General features: G+C 44.2%; 1 long non-coding RNA gene across 4 annotated transcripts; it reads left to right on the top strand.

Moving 5' to 3' along the window:
- Window positions 1–9,014: 9,014 nt before the first annotated feature.
- Window positions 9,015–12,071, top strand: LOC134297415 (uncharacterized). Of its 4 annotated transcripts, none has more exons than XR_010004142.1 (2): window positions 9,015–9,624; window positions 11,000–12,071. It is a non-coding gene; the product is annotated as an uncharacterized LOC134297415 (long non-coding RNA). The 4 variants fall into 4 exon arrangements; XR_010004143.1 differs by having other exon boundaries at window positions 9,015–9,695; XR_010004144.1 differs by lacking the exon at window positions 9,015–9,624 and adding an exon at window positions 9,702–9,890.
- The last annotated feature ends 14,907 nt before the right edge of the window (window positions 12,072–26,978 follow it).

Below are 26,978 nucleotides of genomic sequence, written 5' to 3'. Positions count from 1 at the left end.
TTCAGAAGGAAGGAAGGAACAGGGTTGTTGTGTGTTTTCCGGGAATTGAGGAAGTTTTCAAAATGGCCAGAGAACAAGGGATATGCTGGGACAAGTAGAACAGTCAGTGTTTATATTTCTTTTCTTTTTAAAAATATACCTGTCCTGTAGTCACAAATTCTACAGAAGTTCAATCAGCCACTCAGTAAATTACCATGGGCGCATCTACACCATGGAATTAATGCAGTTTGATACCACTTTAACTGTCATGGCTCAATGCTATGGAATTATGGGAGCTGTAGTTTTATAATGTTTTTAGCCATCTCTACCAAAAAGATGGCTACCCAGGATTTCAGAGCATTAATCCATGGTAATTAAAGTGGTGTCAAACTGCACTAATTCAACAGTGTAGATGCATCCCATGTTATTCCACAGCATAATTGTAAGAATGACAATACATAATGTTGCTGTAATTGCCATTGTTTGGGGAAGAGGTTCTAAAAGTCACAACATTCAGAAGGTTAACTATTATCCTTCCGGACTTTTGGTTCTGGTTGAATTCCTTGGTTTCTTTGGTAAAATCATTGGGGGGTTTAAGTTATCAGAGAAAAATCCCAGCAGTAATGTTTCATTAGTTTTGTGTGGATGGTTTTAGGAGAATGTTAGTAAAGATGCCTGAAGGAATTCAGGAATTCCCCATACTGGAGTGAACTTGCTTGCTTTGCCAAAACCTAGTTGATATGCTTCTTAGGATCCAAAATTTATGAGCATATCTTTGACTGGATGTACATAGCCTAAATAATACACAGGACTTGATCCCAATTCTGTTGAAACCTACAGTTCTCTCCTTCCAATGTGAAAATGCTTCTTTTTTTTATGCCTGAGGACATTAAGACATTAAAAAATAACCTCCAGTATATTCCACTGTTTGTGGGAAGAGCAGGTCCTTAAAATGTGTGGTTTGACACTACATTGGAATCATTGGGTCATTGCGGTCAGGTGGCTTCCCAGGGCAAGAATACAGTGGAATTGGGATACAGCCTTTAAGTAAATTCATCCTTTGTACAGCATAAAGTGAAATGTTTCTGTCGGTCTCAGGGATATTTTATGGAGAAAATATGTGACTCTTACCGTGTACTTAGGAGAAAAGCCATATTTGATCAGTTCAGTGTCCCTGAGTATTTCAAAAGGACAATGTATGAGAAACTGCATTATTGGGGAAGCCTGGATACAAATAACACAAAGAAATAAGTAGCAGCAACGTTATACGCTTACAATGTCAATGTTGGGCAGCATCACTTTGTACTGTACAGCAATATCCCTATGAGGAAGAGTACATTATCATATACCATCAGTCCTAGAGGTATGTTTTGTATCCCATTTCAGAACACATGGCAGTTCATGTTAACCTCTTCTACACTGCCATAAAATCCAGTTTATCTAAGCAGGTAATACTCATTATATGCTTTAAACCGGAATTTATTTATTTATTTATTTATATTTGTACCCCACTTTTTTCCACAAGCAGACCCAAGGCAGATGAGTTCAAAGCAGATAATCTGGGTTTTATATGGATATGTAAAAGAGACCGTAGTTTCTAACGGTTTCTAGCTGCCAAGTGAAATACCCTGAAGAGTCTGGTCCCTTCTACACTGCCATATAAAGTACAGATTATCAAAGCAGATAATCCACACTGCTATATAATCCAGTTCAAATAAGATAAACTGGATTTTATGACAGTGTAGAAGGGGCCTCATATAATCGAATTCAAAGTAAATAATGTGGATTATCTGATTGGATAATCTGAATTATATGGCAGTGTAGATCCAACCTGGGATTTCTTTTCTTTTCTTTTTAATACAATCCATTGTTTCCTTTTCAAGAAATTGTGCTGTTTCAAACAAGATTTGGCAAAGTCAATAAAGTGGGTCCTTGGTACCCACAGGAGTTGGGTATCAGAACCCCCTGTGGATATCAAAATCCTGGGAGTTCAAGTCCCATTAAATTAAGTGACATAGTAAAATGGTGCCCCTTATATAAAATGTCAAAACCATATTTTGCTTTGGGATTTTTTTTTAAGTTGTGGAGGGTTGAATCTCTGGTACCAATTCTGTGAATAAGGACTGCAAACTGTATTGCTCATATGTGATACCAGCAGAGATTGAACTGAGTTCACTTCAGCCATCTCTATATGTCTAGAGATTACATGCAAATTTATGTGTCAAGAGTCAGACGCCAGTTAACATACAAAACAGAGTTTATTCCGAAGATAAGCCAGAAAATAACATAAACACAGGAAATATCCTTGAAACACTTCACTTTTCAGTGTTTCGAGAGTAGATTGGACAATAACAACTCAAAAAATGAGCCACGCTAATTTCTCATGCTGGCATTCAATAAAAAACTAAATAACGCTTCAATTCAGCTTTGGAAAACAAATAGAGTTAATTGCTGGAAAATAAACAAACTAGAAAAGCAATAAAGCTGCTTCCACAGTGCAGATAAGCCGAAAGCCTCAAAGGGATGATGAATAGCCGTCGTCAGAAGAATCCAAGGTCAGGTCAGGAGGCAGCAGAAATTCCAAAAGACAAACCAATAGTCAGAAGCCGGGAGTAGCCGTCAGTCAGAGGGTGTAGACAGAAGCCAGGTCAAATTCAATCCAAAGTCCGAAGAGGGTGCAGTCATCCAAAACAGGTCCACGATAAGACACAGCGAGAGCCAAGCTAGGTCATATCAGCAGATTCAAATCATAGTCCAAGTCCAGTCTTCATGGAAACAGAGATCCCAATGGCGCCTCAGCAACACCTTGCCACCCGCAAAGTGCAGTGGCCAAACATTCCCATTTTATTCCCCTTCCTCCTGGGTGACCAAACACTCACACCCAAACACCAGGTGTCCCAAATCTACTCAGAGTCTGAACTCCACACAGCTAGAGCTCGTGGATCTGGAGTACCTAGCAATTCGTCGGAGTCCCAATCATCCTGCCCACACTTAGCCCCATGAACACTTAAAGAACCATCCTCCCTTCTCCAAGCATCCCAATTGGGATCAGCTCCTGCAGAAACCCCAGATTCAGAAGTATCCATAGGCCCCAAATCCCCAGACATCTCCGGTGGCTGTGCTCATTCAGTGCCCGCTTCCCCAGCCACCACCTGTTCCTCAGCATCCATCTCCCCATCTGAATCTTCCTCAGAAGATCCCCCATATAGCTCTCTAAGTCGCTTCCTGCGCAACTCCTCCAGTGAACCCTCATCACGAGGGTTTTTTCTTCCTCTTCGAATTCCATCACCATCAACCATAATCCCCGAAGGCGCAGTCACAACACTATGAGTGTTTTCATTCAAAAATATGTGAGTATATAATTTCTTATATGGTTACTTATAACCTCCTAAACTGATTAATTTGGCTCCTCTCTTCTAGATTTATTAAACTAGAAACTGCAGGGTTAAAAACCTAGAAATTCAGGCCCCTTCTGCATTGCCATATAATCCTGATTATGAAAACAGATAATCTACATTATCTGCTTTGAACTAGATTATATGAGTCTATACTGCCATACAATCCAGTTCAGAGCAGATAATCTGGATCCCCCTCGATGGATTGTCACCTTGCCGTGGTGAGGGGGCTTGCGTGTTCCGATGAACCTGTGGGCACTGGAGTGATGCACTCCCAGGAGTGGCCGCAGGGGAGGTTCCAGACCAAGCACAATCCGAAGACCCAAAGACCTCAACGGCGGAGCAGGCGGAGGATAACATGGTACATGTTACAACGGCTGTGAAGGCGGAAGAAGGCTGCAACAGACTGAGAAGCCACTGTCGTTGTGTTAACCACACCACTGCTGGAACCTCACTCTGTGAAGACTGTGTGTTGACCGGCCGTGCACCGACCTCCACACATTAAAAAAAATCACGCACAGGCGTCTTCCAACAAAAATAAAAACAAACCTACAAAAGTCCCATGGCGATCAGCGAGTGGCGACGGGGGCAGGACTGTGAAATCTGGAAGCCCCTAGTCACAGACTGGCACATGGGCGGTGGATATGGACTCAGTCGTTCTACCTCAAGGACCGAGGCAGTTGAGTAGTCCGGCAGCTGTATCCATGACTGAGCAGCCCTTTTTAGGATCCGCTCTGCTCACCCCACACGGGGAAGGGGCTAGAAAAGGTGCCCTAAACATAGTCTGCCTCTCCTACCCTGACTGGACTGCCGCGTCCAGAGGGGTCACCACTCTGCGGCCAAAAAAGAAAAATGAACTTTGGAACATGGAACGTACGGACATTGTTAGATAACACTGACAGCGAGCGCCCCGAACGCAGGACTGCTCTCATTGCAAGAGAGCTGGGACGCTTCAAGATCGACATAGCAGCCCTTCAGGAGACCCGGAGAGCAGGAGAGGGGCAGCTGAAGGAAGAAAAGGGAGGCTACACCTTCTTCTGGAAGGGACTACCTGAAGAAGAGCGAAGAAGAATACACGGAGTTGGCTTTGCTATCAGAAACGACCTGGTGAAGCACCTGACTGAAGCACCCACTGGCATCAACGAACGACTTTCAACCCTCCGAATTAACCTTGCCAAAAACCAACAGGCAACCATCATATGCGCCTATGCACCAACTCTAGATGCTGACGAAGACATCAAGGAAAAATTTTACTGTCAGCTGGATACCATCCTATCGGAGATACCTAAGGAGGACAAAATCATCCTCCTGGGGGACTTTAACGCAAGAGTCGGAAGGGACTCCGACCTGTGGCCAGGGATCATAGGAAAAGACGGGGTCGGAAACAGCAACTCGAATGGCATCTTGCTTCTCACCAAATGCGGAGAGCACAACCTTGTCATCACCAACACGCTCTTCCGCCAGAAAAACAAGCTCAAGACATCATGGAAGCACCCTCGGTCAAAGCATTGGCACCTCCTGGACTATGTTATCACACGTGCCAGAGACCGCCGCGATGTGCTTCTCACAAGAGCCATGACAGGTACTGATGACTGCTGGACAGACCACAGGCTAATCCGATCCACGATGGCTATCAAGATCGTCCCCAAACGCAGACTCCAAGGAAGAAAAACAAGGCGAAAAATGAACACCCAAGCCCTTCAGGAGCCCTCCAAACGAGCCCTTCTCCAAACAACACTCAAAGATCATCTACCCACAGAACACCCCGAAAATGTTGAGGAACATTGGAACAAACTGAAGACCTCCATCATCACAGCCTGCGAAGAAAGCATTGGATACCTAACTAAGAAACATCAAGACTGGTTTGATGATAACGACAAAGAGATCCAACAGCTGATTGATAACAAAAGGAAAGCCTTCCAAACATGGCAGAGAGACACCAACTGTGCTGCCAAGAAAAAGATCTATGCCAGTGCAAAAGCTGAGGTCCAAAGAAGGACCAGAGAACTCAAGAACATCTGGTGGACAAAGAAGGCTGAAGAAATCCAACACCTTGCAGATACCCATGACGCTCAGGGATTTTTCAAAGCCACAAAGATCATTTATGGACCAAGAAACCATGGCATACAGCCCCTACGCTCATCAGATGGAACCAAAATTCTGAAGGACAAAACATCAATTGCACTACGTTGGAAAGAGCACTACCAGAACCTGCTGAATCGCAGCTCCAATGTGGCCGAAGAGACCCTCTCACAAATCCCGCAACAACAAACCAGGGATGAGCTTGCAGCACTGCCTAGTTTGGAAGAAGTCAGCAATGCCATCAGCCAACAAAAAAACAACAAAGCTAGCGGACCTGATGGGATTCCCGCTGAAATCTTCAAAGAGGGTGGACCTGAGCTGATGCAACAACTCCACCAGCTCATTGAAAAGGTGTGGATGACCGAGAAAATCCCAGCAGACTTCAAGGATGCCACCATCATCACCCTTTTCAAGAAAGGGGACAGAACAGACTGCGGGAACTATCGTGGTATCTCCCTTCTAACCTCCGCCGGGAAAATCCTCGCAAGAATCCTTGCAAACCGCCTTCTCCCTGTCTCAGAAGACACCCTCCCAGAATCCCAGAATGGCTTCCGCCCCTCCAGAGGAACAGTGGACATGATCTTCACTGCTCGACAGCTCCAAGAAAAATGCAGGGAACAAAACCAACCTCTGTACATGGCATTCATTGACCTTGCAAAGGCATTCGACACAGTGAATCGCAGCGCTCTCTGGACCATCCTCCAAAAAATCGGGTGCCCTGACAAATTTGTGAACATCCTGCGGCTCCTCCATGATGACATGATGGCAACAGTCTTGGACAGCAACGGCTCCCAAAGTGACCCATTTAAGGTTGAATCAGGTGTCAAGCAGGGATGTGTTATTGCCCCCACCTTATTTTCCATCTTCATCGCTATGATACTTCACCTTGTTGATGGGAAGCTTCCCACCGGAGTGGAAATCATCTATCGGACAGATGGCAAGCTATTTAACCTCAGCAGACTGAGAGCCAAAACCAAGGTCACCACAACATCTGTTATAGAACTCCAATATGCTGATGACAACGTAGTCTGTGCGCGTTCAGAAGAAGACCTACAAGCCACTCTAAACACCTTCGCAGAAGCATACGAGAAGCTCGGCCTCTCACTGAACATCGAGAAAACCAAAGTGCTCTTCCAACAGGCACCAGCTAATCCCTCTGCAAAGCCAGGAATACAGCTTAACGGTGCAACATTAGAAAATGTTGACCATTTCCGCTACCTTGGTAGCCACCTCTCCACAAAAGTCAACATCGACACTGAAATACAACACCGCCTGAGCTCTGCGAGTGCAGCATTTTTCCGTATGAAGCAGAGAGTGTTTGATGACCGGGACATCCGTAGAGAGACCAAGGTGCTTGTTTATAAAGCCATTGTCCTCCCAACCCTGCTCTATGCCTGCGAAACGTGGACTGTGTACAGACGTCACACCAAACTCCTGGAGCGTTTCCATCAGCGTTGTCTCAGGAAAATCCTGCAAATCTCTTGGGAAGACAGGCGGACAAATGTCAGCGTGCTTGAGGAAGCAAAGACCACCAGCATTGAAGCGATGCTCTTACGCCATCAACTCCGTTGGACTGGCCACGTTGTCCGAATGCCCGATCACCGTCTCCCAAAGCAGCTCCTCTACTCTGAACTCAAGAATGGGAAACGGAATGTTGGAGGGCAGGAAAAGAGATTTAAAGATGGGCTCAAAGCCAACCTTAAAAACTGTGGCATAGACACTGAGAACTGGGAAGCCCTGGCCCTTGAGCGCTCTAATTGGAGGTCAGCTGTGACCAGCAGTGCTGCGGAGTTTGAAGAGGCACGAACGGAGGGCTTAAGGGAGAAACGTGCCAAGAGGAAGGAGCGTCAAGCTAACCCCGACCGGGACCGCCTTCCACCTGGAAACCGATGTCCTCACTGCGGGAGAATATGCGGGTCAAGAATCGGTCTCTTCAGTCACCTAAGAACACACGCCCAAGATACCAAGGTTGGAAGACCATCGTCCTCGAACGACGAGGGATCGCCTAAGTAATCTGGATTTTACCCGGTGGTGTAGATGGGGCCTCAGCCCCTTCTACACTCCCATATGATCCAGATTATCAAAGCAGATAATCCATATTACCTGCCTTGAACTGGATTATATGAGTCTGTACTTCCAGATAATCCAGTCCAGAGCAGATAATCTGGACTTTATATAGCAATGTATAAGAGGCCTAAAACAACACGAACCCAGATTCTGAATTTCCAAAAGATCTTAGATAGGTTAATCTGGGAGAAGTACAAGGATAACAAAATGTACTTACTGTCACTGTATTGATGCAGGGCATTTGTCTTTTTCGCATATCAAACCATCTCACATTATTTCAGTGCATATTATTAGCATATCATTTCAGACACATGCATAGAATATAGTGGAGTAAAAGTGCCATATGGAATAAAGGAGATCATTATTAGCTTTTAGGTCATGGGTTAAAACTTTATCACTTTGCTGAGCTCTTACTGATTAATGGCATTAGAACTATAACACACAACTAGTTTAATTCCCTTCCAGTGCAAAAATACTGAGCTGTAGGATATCTGATGAGTGGTCATCTAATCTCTGTTTAAACACTTTCATGAATAAAACTGCATGACCTTTCACTGTAGTCTATTCACTTCTATGTTATTTTGGAAGTATTATCTGTCCTGTTGCAATATCCATATATGGGAGAGAGAAGGGGAGGGGGAAAAGGAGGGAAGGCAGGAGAGGGAGAAATTAAGAGTCTGTTTTGCTATAGTGGCTACAATTGTTGCATTTTATTGTTTTCATGGATGGCTCAAGCCTAAATAAATATTTGCAACAGAAGTCATATGGTTTCCTAACTAATATCCTCATCAAATAGTTTTGACTCAATGTTCTACCATGATTATGAAGGAAAAACTAGGATATATAAGAACTACTGGTTCACCTAAAAAGTGAGTTAAAGGAGCTATGTTAAGAAGTTAAGGTATAGGAAACCTGAAAGATTATACACTGCTGTAAGGCAAAACTACTGGCTTTCAACTAAATGAAGATGAGTGTCAAAACACAATCCAGAGGCGGTTCAACCGCCAGGGCAACTAGGCATTTGCCTGTGGCGCAAGTCTGTTGGGGGCGCCATTGAGGCGCTCCCGGGTGCGCTCACATGCGTGCATACATGCGCGCGCTCCCCCACCTTTCAGCTTTGGTCTGGGCCTGCTCGCAGGCTGAAGCCTAGCAGGCCCAGAGAATGAAGCTGAGAGGAGGCGGGGGTGCACACGCATGCACGCGCACCCGGGCACCCACCCGCCTCCTCCTCTCGGCTTCATTCTCTGGGCCCGCTAGGCTTTGGGGCCTGCGCCTGGCCTCCGGGGAGCCAAGTGGAGCCCGGGGTCCACTTACATGCTGCAGAGGGAGGAGAGGAGGCTTTGGGAAGCTGTGCCGAGGCCTAAGAAGGAGGGCAGCTGCTGGAAAACTCACAGCAACCCAATGATTCTAGTCAAAAAGTATTGTAATTAAAAATACTGGGAACAAGAGAAGGGGCAGGCGTTAGGACCCTGTGGACATCGGCTGGGGGAAGAGGGAGACGCGCAGACACACTCACAGGGCGCCAGCGAGTCAAAGGAAGGAAGCGGCTGCAAGGGACCCGCAGCGTGTCCTGTCTCTCTCTCTCTCACCATTCATCGTCTGCTCTTCTCTGCCCTCCATAAACTGATCCCTCGCACCGGAGACACAACTGCAGCAGGAGAAAAACCAGGCAGAGGAGGTTGCAGCCCAGCAGCTGCCCTCCTTCCTAGGCTTCAGCGTCTCTTCCCAAAGCCTCTCCTCTCCTCCCTCGGGGCCAGGCGCAGGCCCCGAAGTCTAGTGGGCCCAGAGAACAAAGCCGAGAGGAGTGTGTCTATGTGTCTCCTTCTTCCCCCTGCTGACGTCCGCAGGATCCTAATGCCCGCCTCTTCTTCCTCTTCGTTCTCTGGGCCCGCTCGCAGGCCGAGTGGAGCCAAGTGGAGCCCGGGGTCCACTTACATGCTGCGGAGGGAGGAGACGAGGCTTTGGGAAGAGACGCTGAGGCCTAGGAAGGAGGGCAGCTGCTAGGCTGCAACCTCCTCTGCCTGGTTTCTCTCCTGCTGCAGTTGTGTCTCCGGTGCGAGGGATCAGTTTATGGAGGGCAGAGAAGAGCAAGCAAAGAATGGTGAGAGAGAGAGACAGGACGCGCTGCGGGTCCCTTGCAGCCGCTTCCTTCCTTTGACTCGCTGGCGCCCTGTGAGTGTGTCTGCGCGTCTCCCTCTTTCCCCAGCCAATGTCCGCAGGGTCCTAACGCCCGCCCTTCTCTTGTTCCCAGTATTTTTAATTACAATACTTTTCGACTGGAATCACTGGGTTGCTGTGAGTTTTCTGGGCTGTATGGCCATGTCCCAGAAGCATTCTTTCCTGACATTACGCCCACATCTATGGCAGGTATCCTCAGAGGTTTTGAGGTCTGTTGGAAGCTAGGTATGTGGGGTTTATATATCTGTGGAAAGTCCAGGATAGGAGAAAGAGCTCTTGTCTGTTTGAGGCAAGTGTGAATGTTGCAGTGCTTTTTTTTTTGAGCTATTGGTTGGGTGGGGGGGGGGCGCCAACATGGGGGGAGCGCCAATATTTTGTCTACCTACTGTTGAAAATCACCTGACACAATCAAACCAGGATCCAGGATGTAGGATGGATGCCATATTGGTATGCTGGAGTGCAATTCACTCTTGGAGCTTGCTTTGGGCCATTTTCTATAGATAATTCAAAAAGCAAATTATTATCAGCAACATCTGTTAAAATGCTGTAAAATACTCTGTAACTATGAATCCATATAGACCATGAAACTGCCTCAGGAAGAATTCTCTCACCCAAAGGGGAGATTGGTTGTCTGCATTGTCTTGCTAAGTGGTGAGAAGAATCACATCGACATCATGTGCTGATATAATGTTTTATAATAAAACAATATTTTCCTTTGGCACCCATAGTAATCGAGACATCTTGCTTGATCCCTCAAAATTTAACACAATTTTAGTCATCATTCAAATGTTCATGCTGCATTTCATGTCATAATTACAAGTAGGAGGGGTTTGCTAGAACCCAAAAGAAGGCAGCTGTTATTCAGGAGATAGTGCTATGTAGGAGGGTTCTTCAAAAATATTTCCACACTTTAATTGTATCAAGCATTTAAAAAACAAATTACAGTACATCGCTTTTCTGCAGAGTCACCTTCCTTTGCAATGCATTTTTTCCCATTTTGCAATATCTTACCAATATTTTAGTGCCCTCAGCTAAAAAAATGTCTTTGGTTGATTGTGTAGCCACTAATGTACTGCTGCTTTCATATCATCATCTCATGAAAATTAGTCTTCCCTTTAAAGCTTTTTGAATGGTTCAAAAAGGTGGAAATCATTTGGTGCTAAATTCAGATTATAAACTGGTTGTTCTATAACCTCCAATTTCAATTGTTTAAGGGATTCCAATGTGTGGGCTGCAATGTGCATAGCAGGTGTTGTCATGCAATAGCATAACACCCTCTTCTTTGCCTCTTCTTTTAGAGCAAATTGTGGATTTGAATTTTCTCTGAAGCATGTCAAAGTATGCCACAGACCACTCACAGACAACTCTACTAGTGAGAATTTTATCCCCATACTGAGTGCACAAGCCGAGATGAATTTGTGTATCCAGCACATCTTCTGCCCACAAAAATCATGTGACAGAACACTCTTCTTCATTGGTGGAATACGTTTCGCAGCCATTTTCACCACAGCACAATATTGGTTGTTTGGACGCCCAAGGAAACCTAAATAAATTAGGGGCTTTTGGCCATTGTTCTTTGCGTGTGGCAAGGTTTTTGTTGGGCGCCATTGGGTTTCTTGTACATGACTCTGAAGACTGGCTGGGGACTTTGCAACCGATGTAAGTTAATCCGGGTTATTCTACGACAGAGGGCTGGAACTGTGTGGGTTTTCTCTTGGACTGCATTGTTATTACTATTTTGCATTAGCTGCTGCTCGTCGTTTTGGCTCTTTGTGTTATCCTGCGACGTGGACCTTGCTGTGACGACTTCACCCTTTGGACTTTGGACCGGCTTGGCATCATTCCCGTGTTCGTGGCTGACTTCCGTTGCTGACCGCTGGCTTCACCTTCGACTCCGACGCTGTTCTCCAATGCTGACTCCAGACCGGTTTGACTTCACTACGATGTTTCGTTCCCTTGACATCTGGCTTGGCTTTCAACTCCGCAGCGGCTTGTCGCTATTGCCTCTGTTTTCCAGCTTTGTTTGCCTGCACCGCTCTTGGTGAAGAACTTTAGCCCGGTTTGGGCTTTCTCTTTAGTTTTGGGCTTTTTCTGTACTTTTGGGTTTTGGGGAGGTTTTGAGCCTTTGGGATTTCTTGCCCTTGTTTGTTTTGCCATTTTGACTCTGCATTGCAATTCTGAGCTGTTTTCAAGCACTTTGGTTTTAATCCGAATTATATCTCCGGATAATCCGGATTATATTCCGGTTTGCGTTTTTGAGGTTTCTTTGCTCTGAACTGTTTAATCACACTGAAGTTAAAGTGTTGTGAGCTCTCTGGACTTTGTGCTGAGCTTTTTTGAGTTATTTTTGAATAAACTATATTTATCTAACTGGCTGGCGTCTGACCTTTGACAATATCTATGGATGCCTTCTTATATACTGATTTGAACACAATTTCTTCAAAAGCGGCTGACTTATGACTTATACAGTTTTTGGTGAATTCAGTTACTTACATGTGGACATGACTCTGTTAGTTCCGGTTAAGGAACCAGGTATTCAAAAACACAGTTGTAGTGATCTTCTACTTGAACAACAAAACACACAAACTTTTGTTCTTTCACAAATAAGCAGGAAGGCTTTTTTTTCTCTTTTGTTGCAGCAGTATACAAAGAATATACAAATTCTTACAGCTTCTTTTTCTTCCTCACTACTCACAGCAGTGATTCTCCAAACTGCCATCCATCCCTCATCAAATTTACTCCATATAACTATGGCCTATATACTACTTGCATTGCATTAACAACCATATCCTAATTACAGTGATTTAATTATTTTACAGATGGCTAGGGCAGAGATATTAACTCTGCTATGACTTAGAAAATGCCAGGTAATTTCCAAATCCTGACACCTTCTCCATGAAGCCATTGTTTTAACATTTTCCAAATTATGTCACTTCATGCCCATTCTAAGACACAAGTACCACGTTGTAGTGCTTACTTACTAAGAGTAAGGGCTTTAAACAAAAATGTGCTCATATTTTTGATTCCAGATTTTGGCTGTTGACTAATAGAAATCCCCCATATTTACTATAAAGAGGCACAGTGTCAAAGAAGAAAATGGTCATTTGATCAATCAAGTGAAGGAAGGGAGAAAATGAGGATGAATGTGTGACTTAGAAAATCCAAAATCAAATCTCTACTGGTATATTAATGTTAAAGAGCCCCTGGTGGCAGAGCAGGTTAAACCACTGAGCTACTGAACTTGCTGACCGAAAGGGTGGTAGTTCGAACCTGGGGAGCAGAGTGAGCTCCCTCTATTAGCACCAGCTTCTGCCCACCGAACAGTTTGAAAACATGCAAATGTGAATAGGTCAATGGGTACCGTTTCTGCGGGAAGGTAAGAGCGCTCCATGCAGTTATGCTGGCCATATGACCTAGGTGGTGTCTACGGGCAATGCCAGCTCTTAGAAATGGAGATAAGCACCAACCCCCAGAATTGGACACGACTGGATTTAATGTCAGGAAAATCTTTACCTCATATTGATATTTTTTTTATTCCCAGTTCCACAATCTACCAGGTGTAAAGTTTTAGTCCATCAGATATTTTAATTCTATATTTGTTAGAGAGTGGGTTGTGTGCATATTTATTGTTTTGTCATTTTTCTTTTTAAATTGTCAAGCTTTTAACTACTTTTAATTCAGTGGATACTTTTACAATTTTAACTGGGACATTTTTAGGCAAGGTGACAATCCATGGATTGTCACCTTGCCGTGGTGAGGGGGCTTGCGTGTTCCGATGAACCTGTGGGCACAACCACCGGAGTGATGCACAATAAAACCATGTGACTATTTTTGTGCAAGCTTTTTGTGTGAGAGATTTTTGCTTTTCACATAGAGCAAGAAATAAACAGTGACTGGTTACATTTTTAATTATCTTTTTATTTTACTTTTGCACAAACAAGCCCACAATTCTCATACATACCCATGTATATTTCACACAGGATAATTTCCTGAAACACTTTGGGATGCATGAATAACAGTAGGAAATAAATGATTTTCTCAATGCTGTATTATTCTTTCCGGTTGGGTTTCCTGATTTTTGGAAAAACCACTATTTGGCCAATGAATGAATAAGAGCAAATATTCTTTCTATCCCTACTGCATAGCATACACCTCTGAAAAGAGAAGACTTGTATATGCTGCCTCCACATGAGCTACACTTTCTATGATTGTGATTTATTTTCAAGAAAATATGTTTGAAGATGAGCGGTTAGAAAGATTTATATATGTTCTCTCTCACACAATTGCCACTTCCATGCAGATAACAATCAGTAAACTACAAAAGGACTTCTATCCAGATGCATTATTAAATGTTTAGCTTTGAAATTTTTTCCTCTTGTCAAATGGGCCAAGTACTAAAATATGTCTTTATTATTTTGTCTCTCATCTATTCTAACTGAAAATTGTGTTTTGATTCTCTCCCAGTCTACTTTCTCTCTTTAAAATTATTTTCAAAGAAATTATGTTTTTGTATTCATGGAACTCTGAACCTTAGTGAACTATATACACTGCAAACATAATTCAATAGAATTAATAACAGCCAGGTTGATTTGGGTAAGATTTGTTTTTAAGGAAGTGTTAAGGAAAGAGATGTATAGACTAATAAAGTGCAGGCAAGGGCAGAGAGAACACTCTAGTGAACTAGTTCAGAATATTTTTTTTCCTTTCTCAAGAAAAAGTGTATGCTTATGTTTTGTGAAACAATGCATGAAAGGTGTATTTTGCTACTGAAGCTCAAAAATGTGGGGAGTGTTGATTGTTATTTTGAAAGAGTGGTTTTCTTCACTGCCTCCACTTTACCATTACCATTGCATCTTTTTTGACAATTTTACAAGGATATTTTAACTCCTCTGAAAGCACATGCAAAATTATTTGTTTTCTCATTCCTACCATCCTGTTCACTCCTCAATTCCCCTGTTTCCAAAATGCTACAAAATACTAGCATCTTTGTGAACCAACTTGTCCTTGGCATAGAACATAATTACTTCTTTTCCATATTGATGTGCTATGGGTTAGCCATCAGGGACAGCTGAGAAGAGAATTAAAGTTGAGTGTGGAATTACTGAGCTATCATTCAGCTGAGATCTAAGTTTCTGCCACATTAAAAAGCTGTAGCAAATAAGCAAATCGGTAATGTAAGCGTAGGATAGTATTACATATATATTATATAAAATATATGTTTTGACGTGGTTTTATAATGTCATGTGTTATATAGTGGCATATTTTGGTTTTTGTGCATCCAATATTCCAAACTGGTAATTCTTGCATAAAAATTGGCTGAAACACTTAAAATAAATAGTAAATATTATGACGAGTTTAATCAAGGCAACAGAAAACGTCATCCATTCAAACATTCCAACTCGGTTTCATATCTCGATTGAAAGTCATAGCAATTCTGACATCCTATATATATATATATATATATATATATATATATATATATATATATATATCAGCAACATAAGAGCGTACCATGGGAAACATAAAATTAATGCACAAACAAAATAAATATACATTGTGCATGCAGTATATTTCTTTGAAATCATGTTCACTCTGCAACAGAAAGCAATATATTTCCCCAGTGGAGCTTGTCATAAGCTATTTAACCTATATCTAATTACTGTTTAAAGTAATCATCTATTTAAGAGAGAGCAAAGAACATTTGCAACCCCTTCTAATGCTACTAATATTTGCTCACTTGGTTCTACAGTATCCAAGTATAAAAAAATACCTCTTCTGAATATCTAAAAAAGTGTAACTATGTAGTTTGGTTTTGAAATGTATAAATAGTTATGCTTGCAATTGCAAAATAGAGTTCTTTTTCTTTCCATTTGATATGCATTTAAGAATATTAATATATCTCTGAATCAAATTATTTATTTGCATGCACTTAATTTTTTTTTTAAAAAATAAGGATTTAAATTGTATTTAAACGAAGAGGTTAAAAGTCTGATGTAGTTGTTTTGAGTAAAAGGTTACATGATCTATCGATTCTTCCCCCCATACTTAAAAGTCATAGAAGCTGAAACCGTGTTATGGTGAAATCTGCAGAAAAACATGTATTACCTTTAGCACAAAGAATTTGAACTGCATTTTGGCATCGTCATATATATTAATTTTGGATATTTTGAAATCACCACAAAATCTTTTTAATTTGTCATTATCATAAATAGTGGGCAAACTGTTTTCAATCTGAATGGAATTGGTAATTCCAAAGCACTACTTTCTAAGAGGTTTTCTACTTTGGAATGTTAGTACATATCCCTCTACTACACTAAGTTTGTGCACCTTATCATATTGCATGCTGAACATATCATTCAACTCTATTCTACTTCTAACATCAAAATAAAACAGGGTTTTTGTTTAATCTGGATGGGATCTATTGAACTGTCCTCAATACAGGTATTCTTGAAGCAAATAAGTCCTTGATCCAGTTGCCTCATAAAATAACTTTTTCAAGATCTATTAGAGTTCTGTCAAAAATGGTGGGTCCAAACATATTACATAATTATACCATTATAATGGTTGATCAATCCCAGATGGTGATGGATCCAAATGGTTTCCTGATGGCTCTTGGAAATTTTCTGCTTGGCTTTAGGGTTCAGTGCCACCAAAATACAGAACATCCAATTCTATTTTTCCTTGCTATCTAATTCCAAGGAATATGTTTAAGTTCTGAGCCAGTGTTTAGCATTAGTAATGGTTTTGGGACAGGATACTAGTAGAAACTCAATCCAGACAAAGACAAAGATGAGCTGAACAGCAGAGCCTGTGTTGGATGGATTTACAGTCCCTCTGAAGACACAGGTCCACAGTCTGTATATAATCCTGGAGTCATCTTTGAATCTGACGGCCAAGGTGTATGTGGTGGTGTGTACATTCTTTGAGAACTTGATCTAGACACAATAGTACATGTTTTAGTTGCATTCCCCTTTAGACTAATGTAACATGATTTACATGTTGTTTCCTTCAAGAGTGTTCAGAAACTTTTGCAAGTGCCAGCAGTTGTGGCCAGAGCATTAACTGGGGTTTGTTACAGCTCCATGGGTTACAGGCCTGTTTTTGACATAAATTCAAAGTGCTTGTTATGACATATTATACCCTATATGCTTCAGTATTCTCTTCTCCAAGCTAAACAATTCCAGCTGTTTTGTCATTCTCATAATGCTTGGTTGCTCTCTTGTACACAAATCAAATCTGGACCATATGATTCCCACTTCATTTTAGAAAGCAGTGATCAATGAACCCAGTCTCATACAGAATGATCTCAATTTCTGAATTCATACTCATTTGGATTTTTGTATGCATATATTGATGTATTTATTTATTTCTCTTCCATTGAATCTGGATGGTTAAGTTAAAAAGATACATAGTAGGGATGTGCATGATTCCATTTGGCAATATCAGATTCAGTGAAATTAGGCAATCTGCCAGCTGGACCACCAAAAACAGATGGGGCGGGAGATGGCCAAAAGCTCAGCTGTAACTGACCACAACCAGCTGGATCTTTTGGCTAATGGGGGAGATGGGGCTGAGTGCCCATTCCCCCCCCCCCTCTTGTGGCACTTGCTGGTTGGGATTTCAATTCCTGTTGTGGTGTTTTTTTTAAAATGTTCTGGCAAAAATGTTTGAAAAATCCCAAAAATCAGTGGATTGGTGAAAAATTCTGAAACACGGCAGGTTTGTAGTCATAAAAGTGACCTACAAGAGAAGCACGTTTCATCATGATAGGCCTAAAAATGACACAGAAACAAGCCCCTAAAGTTTCACCATTGTCACCAAAGGATTGAATATTACCAGACCAAAAATGGCACTCCTCCCAATTTCTGGAATTTCCCAGTAAATGGAACAGGGGGCAGCTGAAAACAGGACCAAAAACAGCATGTTTATTTGCTAAGTCACACACCCATATTACATAGGTCCTGCATCCCTTCCTGTTCAAGAAGATCATAGGCTCACCATAGTGGACTAAAAATATCTAAATAAGCATGGTTGTGTGTGTGTGCACAGGTGCGTGCTTTCTCTCTCACACACACACATGCACATGCACACGCACATGCTTCTCTTGCATCAAATTTTAATGACTTGGTTATAAAAACTACACTGGCTTTGAATCAAAAGAAATATTCCCCCACAACAAATGCTCTCAAATTTAGCCTTTTTATTCCTTTGTAGGTTAAAACAGTGTTTAGGGCAGCTGTAAAACAAAGAATTTATTGCCAGAAGATTGTATCACTTACCTAGAAAGAAGTATTGGTTTTACCTGTTTCTATGTAATCTACTGGTTGTTCCAGAATCTTTGGTGGTGCTAGTGGTGGGGAAGAATCACTGTGTGAAATAATCTTACAGCCATTATGGTTATCAGCTTTCTTATTTGGTTACTCACTCTGTTTGTTGTTCATTATAATTTCACAACATTTGGATTGATTTGAATTCTGACACTCTAGTAAGGTGTAATAATAATAATAATAATAATAATAATAATAATAATAATAATAATAATTGTGCAGTTTTCTGGCATTGTATATTTCTGCCGCTTCTGTGACTGTTCATTTGTATTTTGATTCTGTAGCCCACTTGTCGATGGATGTCCAGAATCAGCAGCATCCACCGTGTTCTTTTTTATCCTGGGCGATGACCGAGCCAGTATAGACTTCGTTTTGGTTTGATTCTCCATAATGCTAATGTCACGACCCAGGCTGCAGAGCACCAATAACCATACACAGAGGCCAGAATCTATCTAATATCTTTATTGAAGGAATATATAAAGTTAATAAAAACAAGTGTAGAAAATAGTCCAGAATTAGACCTTTCAGGAAAGGTCAGAATTAGTCCAAAAAAGCAATGTCCAATAAGAAATATTAAGGTCCAAAGTTGTAATCCAATAACCGAAACACTCACTTTGCCAAGCAAAGTGAGGGGAGATGACAAGGTCCTTTAGTCCATGAAACTTGAGCGAGGCTAGGAAATAACTTGATACTTGAAACAAGGCTTGAACGTGGAACAAGGTAACTAAGAACAAGAACAAGGTCCGTGGAATAACTTGATAAAATCCGTGGAACAAGGCAAGGATTGATCCTGGGAAACAAGGCAAAGTCCGTAGATAAACAAAGGCTGGGAAGCAAGGCGAAGGCTGGATAGCAAGGCAAGGCTTGAGCAGGAGCGAGGCTTGAATCGGAGCGCGCTGTCCAGACACAACTCGCTCCGTAGGCTGACGAATTGACTCCGCGAAGTTACTACGCGGGTAAAACACCTAAATAGAGTCTAACTTTCCCGCCGAAACAGTTCTCTGGGAATCAGAACCGAAAGCTAAACTCTGAGACCAGATGTGAGACTCCCCAAAGATTCTCACGAGAAGCAGTCTTAATTGGCCACATTCTTAGCTGCAATCCTCGCACTCCTGCGCGAAGCTGATTCCAAACTTCTCTGTTGTTTACAAAACTCCCGGCGCAAGAACACGGGAGAAGTAGGCTCTGGGCTTGTTTGACATACTTCTGGGAGACAACTTTCTTGCAGGTGCAAGGTTCCCAGATCTGCCTGGGAAAGATCTGGCTGAGAAGAATCCAGTTCAGACTGGGAAGGTAAAAAACCCAAGTTTTCATCTTCATCAGGAATTACAATGTCCTGAGCAGGACTACAAGGCCCATGGGTCATCACACTATCCCCCTCCTCAAGGCCCCTCCCAAACTGGGGCCCTCTCCCCGAGGCGCGAGGTCGGGGTTTGGTGGGATAGGTCTGATGAAAGCGACGGGTTAGATCAGGAGCATGGACTGTGGAGGCGTCTTCCCAAGAGCGTTCCTCAGGGCCAAAACCCACCCAGTCAATGAGATATTGTAGGCGGCGGCGGTGAAAGCGAGAATCCAAAATGTCCTCAACCTCGAACTCCTCCTCCCCATTCATCAAAACAGGAGGGGGGGCCGGTTGGTCTGTATCAGGTCGCACACCATCCGCCGGAAGGAGCAGGGAACGGTGAAACACTGGGTGAATGCGCATTGAACGCGGAAGTTGGAGTTTGAAAGTCACGGGGTTAAGTTGCGCCACCACTGGATAGGGGCCAATGAAACGGGCATCTAACTTCCGGCAAGGGCGGTGGGAGGGCAGGAAGCGAGTGGACAGAAAAACCCGATCTCCTACCTTGATTTCGGGGCCCGGCTGGCGATGTTTGTCAGCGTGGCGTTTATAGTCCTCCTTGGCTTGGTCCAGTTGCTGTAGCAAAAGTTGTTGCACCGCTGTGAGTTCCTGCAGCCAATCCTCTGCTGCGGGAACTTCTGAAGTTTCAATGACAGGGGGGAAGAAACGTGGATGGAAGCCGTAGTTTGCAAAGAACGGCGTTTCTTTTGTAGAAGCTTGAACTCCATTGTTGTAGGCAAACTCAGACAGTGGTAACAGAGAAGCCCAATTGTCCTGTTGGTAGTTTACATAACAGCGAAGATACTGCTCCAAAGTGGCATTGGTGCGCTCCGTTTGCCCATCTGTTTGGGGATGATGAGCTGAAGATAAGCGAGAGTCTATGCCCAATAGTTTTTGTAGTGCCTTCCAAAAACGAGAGGTGAATTGAGATCCACGGTCTGTGACTAAACTCTTGGGCAATCCATGTAGTCTGAAAACATGTTGAAGAAATAGATCCGCAGTTTCTTTGGCCGTGGGGAGGCCTTCGCAGGGAATGAAATGGGCTAACTTGGTGAAAAGGTCCACCACCACTAAGATCGTGGTGAATCCACAGGAAGGTGGTAGGTCAGTGATGAAATCCGCGGAAATTATTTCCCATGGGCGAGATGGGGTAGGAAGGGGGTGTAAAAGCCCTGAGGGCTTCTCCCTTCGTATCTTGGAGCGCTGGCATACTGGGCAGGTGTTGACATATTTTTCCACATCCTTGCGGATCTTGGGCCACCAAAAATCCCTTAGGATCAAATGCATAGTTTTAAATAGTCCGAAGTGTCCTGCTGGTTTGCAGTCATGACACAGACGAAGCGCTTTTTCCCTGCCCGGTCCGGGTGGGATATAAACATGATTTCTATAGCAGAGCAGCCCATCTTTAAGCGAAAAGGGAAAATGCAGACCTTGGCGAAGTTGGTCCTGCGCCCAGGCATCTGCTTGCTGACTAGCCCTGATTTCTTGAGCACAGATGGGTCCTGGAGTAGGGGAAGTTGAACCAATGGGGATGGATTTGGTGTTCCCCACCGTGAGCGTGGCAAAGTTCTCGGGTTGTAGCAGTTGGGATTCAAAGGTCTCCTTGCGTCCTGCAGCGTATTCCGGTTTACGTGACAGGGCGTCTGCTTGCTTGGTTTGGGCTGGGGTCACATAATGGATCTGGAAGTTGAAACGTTCAAAGAATAAAGCCCAACGTTGCTGCCTCTGATTTAGTTTGCGGGCAGTTCTTAGATGTTCTAGATTACGATGATCAGTGTGGACTTCAATGGGAAATTTGGCCCCTTCTAGCCAATGTCTCCAAGTTTCAAAGGCTGCCTTTATGGCCAGTAGTTCTTTTTCCCAAATGGTGTAATTCCTCTCTGGTGTGGTTAGTTGACGAGAGTAAAAGGCACAGGGATGGAGGTGATCTCCCACCGGTTGTAAGAGTACAGCCCCAATTGCCACATCAGAGGCGTCCGCTTGCACCACAAAAGGGGTTCCAGGATTTGGGTGCTGTAGAATTGGCTGGGAGGTGAATAGTTTCTTTAGTTGCTGGAACCCTTTCTCTGCTTGATCAGTCCAGCGGAAAGGCTGCTTTCCACGGATGCAGCTAGTGATGGGGTCGGACCAGCGGGCAAAATCTGGAATGAACTTGCGGTAATAGTTCGCGAACCCCAAGAAACGCTGCACCTCTTTCTTGTTAGTTGGCGCCCGCCATTCCAATACTGCTGAAACCTTGGCTGGATCCATGGAAAGCCCTAGAGGCGAGATGCGGTAACCAAGGAAATCTACCTCTTGTAGATCAAAGGCGCATTTTTCCAGCTTGGCATAAAGTCCATGTTCCCGCAATCGTTGTAACACCATTTTGACGTGGTTCTCATGTTCTGATTGTGATCTAGAAAACACCAAAAAATCGTCCAGGTAGATTATCAAGAACCTGTCTAGATAGTCCTGAAAAATGTCATTGACAAAATGCTGGAACGTTGCGGGGGCTCCGCATAAACCGAAATTCATAACTCGGGACTCGAATAATCCGAATTTGGTCTGGAAGGCGGTCTTCCACTCGTCCCCTTCCCTGATGCGAACTAAGTTGTAAGCCCCCCTAAGATCCAGCTTGGTGTAAACCTTGGCTCCTCGAAGCCGATCCAGTAGATCCGAGATTAAGGGCAGGGGATAGCTGTTCCGCTTGGTGATATTGTTCAATGCTCTGTAGTCCACCACCAAGCGTAGTTCCCCTGACTTCTTCTTCACAAACATCACTGGGGAGGCGGCTGGGGATTGAGAGGGTCTGATGAATCCCTTGCGAAGGTTTGTCTCTAGGAATTCCCTGAGAGCTTCTTGCTCTGGTTCAGTCAGGGAGTAGAGATGCCCTCGCGGGATCGGGGCCCCCTCCACCAAGTCAATGGCACAGTCATAAGGTCTATGTGGGGGTAATTTTTCGGCTTCTTTCTCATTGAATACATCCCAATACTCGGAGTACTTCTTTGGCAAGGTGATGATGGGCTCGGTGTCTGTGGCATGGCATACCTTGGCTACGAGGCAATGGTTTTGGCAGTACGGTGAAGCAAACTGCAGTTCTCTGTTGGACCAGGAGATGTTAGGGTCGTGGAGAGTCAGCCATGGAATTCCCAAAATCACAGGGAAATGGGGGACCTCGGTAACAAAGAAGGAAATCTCTTCCATATGTTCCCTTATCCACATCCTGGTGGGTTCCGACCACTGACTTACGGGGCCCGTCTTGAGGGGGCGGCCGTCTATGGCTTGCACCACACGGGCATTCTTGAAATCATGATATTGTAATCCCAGAGAGTCGGCATACTCTCTATCGATGAAATTGTTGGTAGCTCCAGAGTCTATCATGGCGTGGATCATGACGGGTCCCCTTTTTGCTGACCATAATGTGACCACGAGAAGGAACAGGACCCCGGTTGGCGGCTCTTGGATGGATTTTTTGACCGGGTTGGCGAGCCTCTCTACACCCGGTCGTTGGCTTCCCCCGCCGGCTGTGTGCCAGTCGGCTCAGACGCCTTCGTCTCCGTGGAGGACGCCGCCGCAAGACGGGCGGCAGGCTTCCCTTTGGCTGGGCACTCTCTGGCGAAGTGGCCCCCGTTCCCGCAGTACCAGCAGAGGTTTAAGCGTTGACGACGGGCCTTCTCGGCGGCATCTAGTCTGGGACGCACATTGCCCAACTGCATCGGCACCTCCTCGCCTCCTCTGGGGTATGGGGTTGGCGGTGGGGGTCTCCACACCGGACGTGGCTGAACGCTGGCGGGAGCGGGGGGTTTTGCCCCGGCTCTACTGCCCTGGCCTCGAACCCACTGTTTCCTGTTGGCAATCATGACTTCAGCCCGTAAACATTGATCAATGAGTGCCTCGAGGGTCTGGGGAGGATCCACCTTGGAGATTTCTTCCAGCATTTCAATGTTGAGACCCTCCCGGAATTGTCCCCTGAGGGCTACATCGTTCCAGCCGGTATTGTGGGCCAGCACTCGGAACTCGGCTATATACTGAGACATAGGTCTATCTCCTTGGAAAAGGCGACGGAGTTTGTGACCGGCTGCCTCCAAATTGTCCTCGATTCCCCAAGTCTCCTTGAGGTGGTCCAAGAAGTGTTGCGCTGATCTTAGGTGTGGAGAGGTTTGGTCGAACAGTGCCGTCGCCCAGCTGGCCGCTGGCCCGTCTAGAAGACTGTAAACCCATGCCACTTTGATGTCTTCTTGGGGAAACTCGGCAGCACGGGCCTCTAGATAAGCTTGACATTGGCGACGGAAGACATGAACCTTAGAAGCTTCTCCAGTAAACTTGGTTGGCAACGCCATGGCCGGAAGACGAATTCCGCGTTCCTTCAAACCCCTTATTTCTCCATCCTGTGCATTGAGCTTATCACGGATTCGGTCCACCTCATCCTTGTCGATGGTGTAGGTAATCGGCTGGCCGCTCGGCCCAGGTACGACTCCGGTAGACATTCTGGCCGAGGTTAATTGGTGCTTAGGGTGGCGGAGTCAAACTGTCACGACCCAGGCTGCAGAGCACCAATAACCATACACAGAGGCCAGAATCTATCTAATATCTTTATTGAAGGAATATATAAAGTTAATAAAAACAAGTGTAGAAAATAGTCCAGAATTAGACCTTTCAGGAAAGGTCAGAATTAGTCCAAAAAAGCAATGTCCAATAAGAAATATTAAGGTCCAAAGTTGTAATCCAATAACCGAAACACTCACTTTGCCAAGCAAAGTGAGGGGAGATGACAAGGTCCTTTAGTCCATGAAACTTGAGCGAGGCTAGGAAATAACTTGATACTTGAAACAAGGCTTGAACGTGGAACAAGGTAACTAAGAACAAGAACAAGGTCCGTGGAATAACTTGATAAAATCCGTGGAACAAGGCAAGGATTGATCCTGGGAAACAAGGCAAAGTCCGTAGATAAACAAAGGCTGGGAAGCAAGGCGAAGGCTGGATAGCAAGGCAAGGCTTGAGCAGGAGCGAGGCTTGAATCGGAGCGCGCTGTCCAGACACAACTCGCTCCGTAGGCTGACGAATTGACTCCGCGAAGTTACTACGCGGGTAAAACACCTAAATAGAGTCTAACTTTCCCGCCGAAACAGTTCTCTGGGAATCAGAACCGAAAGCTAAACTCTGAGACCAGATGTGAGACTCCCCAAAGATTCTCACGAGAAGCAGTCTTAATTGGCCACATTCTTAGCTGCAATCCTCGCACTCCTGCGCGAAGCTGATTCCAAACTTCTCTGTTGTTTACAAAACTCCCGGCGCAAGAACACGGGAGAAGTAGGCTCTGGGCTTGTTTGACATACTTCTGGGAGACAACTTTCTTGCAGGTGCAAGGTTCCCAGATCTGCCTGGGAAAGATCTGGCTGAGAAGAATCCAGTTCAGACTGGGAAGGTAAAAAACCCAAGTTTTCATCTTCATCAGGAATTACAATGTCCTGAGCAGGACTACAAGGCCCATGGGTCATCACAGCTAATGGGTTAGGTGCTCTTGGTCCCATTCCTCAGCTGAGACCTCTCTGGATTGGTTGGACCTGCTGGTGGTTACACTACCACCAGCATAGCTCTTAGCATCCTCGGAATGGTCAAGCCCCCCACCACCACAGCAAGGTTGGGGGGGGGGGAGAAAAAGGTTTGGATCATTGATGTTGCCATCCCAGGTGACAGTCGCGTTGACGAAAAACAACAGGAAAAACTCAGCCGCTATCAGGACCTCAAGATTGGACTTCAAAGACTCTGGCAGAAACCAGCACGGGTGGTCCCAGTGGTGATGGGCACATTGGGTGCCGTGCCAAAAGATCTCAGTCGGCATTTGGAAACAACAGACATTGACAAAATTATGATCTGCCAACTGTAAAAGGCCACCCTACTGGGATCTGTGCGCATAATCTGAAAATACATCACACAGTCCTAGACACTTCGGAAGTGTTCGACTTGTGATTTTGTGATACGAAATCCAGCATATATATCTTGTTTGCTGTGTAATAATAATAATAATAATAATAATAATAATTTCTCATGGATAAGAAAAACTGTGGCAGCTTTACTGAGTATTTTTAAAGCATAGTTGATAAAACAGTCTGCTTGTTGTTATGTAGCTGACTTATCACTTTGTCAAGCATTCTGCTTATTTTCTCTCATTGGAACCATGCCTTTCAGCTACTAAGCCTAGGAAAAATCTCCAAAATTAATATAAAATTTCAGCGGCAAGAATATTAAAAGTGTGTTGTCGAAGGCTTTCATGGCCAGAATCACAGGGTTGTTGTATGTCTTTCGGGCTGTGTGGCCATGTTCCAGAAGCATTCTCTCCTGACGTTTCGCCCACATCTATGTCTGAGGATGCCTGCCATAGATGTGGGCGAAACGTCAGGAGAGAATGCTTCTGGAACATGGCCACACAGCCCGAAAGACATACAACAACCCAATATTAAAAGTGTTTGATTGAAATATTGACAAGGGGGAAGAAATGTGAAATTAGCCTTTTAACTTTTCATGGGACTGTAAATTGCACTCTCAATGAAGGGAATTAAGCATAGCTTTCTCATTAGCATTAAGAGAATCTTCACATCTAATTCTTCATGCTTTGAGTCTCAAATTTATTCATTAGTGTAGTAGGCACACTGTGCAGCAGTGTGTGTAGAGGCCCAACTCTGGTGGAGTGATTGAATTTTGAAAGGACAACACGTTGTTTATCACAAACCCATTCTTCAAACAACCAAAGAGGTGACTGTGTACATGGACATCACCTGATGGACATCACACAAGAATCAAATTGACTATATAATTGGAAGTCAAGGGCAGACAAACTCCATTCTTTCTGCAAAAATCTTTTAACAAATATGAAAACCAAAACAGTGGTCCACACTGAAAACACTCAATATACCACCCAAGCTTAAAGAAAGGGAATACTAGCAACTGTCTACAGCAGTGGTTCTCAACGTGTGGGTCCCCAGATGTTTTGACCTTCAACTCTCTGAAATCCTAACAGCTGGTAAACTGGCTGGGATTTCTGGGAGTAGATCCCCCACCCAGAGGACATAAGTTTTTATTTTTCGTGTCAGGAGCAATTGGAGTTGCTTCTGGAGTGAGAGAATTGGCCGTCTGCAAGGACGTTGCCCAGGGGACGCCCGGATGTTTTCATGTTTTACCATCCTTGTGGGAGGCTTCTCTCATGTCCCCGCATGGAGCCGGAGCTAATAGAGAGAGCTCATCCACGCTCTCCTCGGGTGGGATTCGAACCTGGCAGCCTTCAGGTCAGCAACCCAACCTTCAAGTCACAAGGCTTTTATCCCCTAGGCCACCGGAGGTTCCTTAGGACATAAGTGTGCAGGGCAGATTGTATAGGAGAAGGTATCTTATAGGTAACCTGGACCCAAACCATGTAGGGCTTTAAAGGACAACACCAACACCTTGTACTTTGCCCAGAAACTAAACCCAGTGGAGTGACTTTAGGATAGGTATAGTATGCTCACTCCTAGATGTTCCTGTAACCTATCATGCTGTTGTATTTTGAACCAGCTGGAGTTTCTGAACTTGGTACAAAGGTAGCCCAATGTAGAGTGCATTGCAGAAGTCCAATCTTGAGGTTACCATTGTGCA

This window comes from Anolis carolinensis, chromosome 3, assembly GCF_035594765.1.
Source record: "Anolis carolinensis isolate JA03-04 chromosome 3, rAnoCar3.1.pri, whole genome shotgun sequence".
NCBI lineage: Eukaryota > Metazoa > Chordata > Lepidosauria > Squamata > Dactyloidae > Anolis > Anolis carolinensis.
Note: the sequence above shows the minus strand (reverse complement) of the source record. Positions and strands in the feature narration are given on the sequence as shown.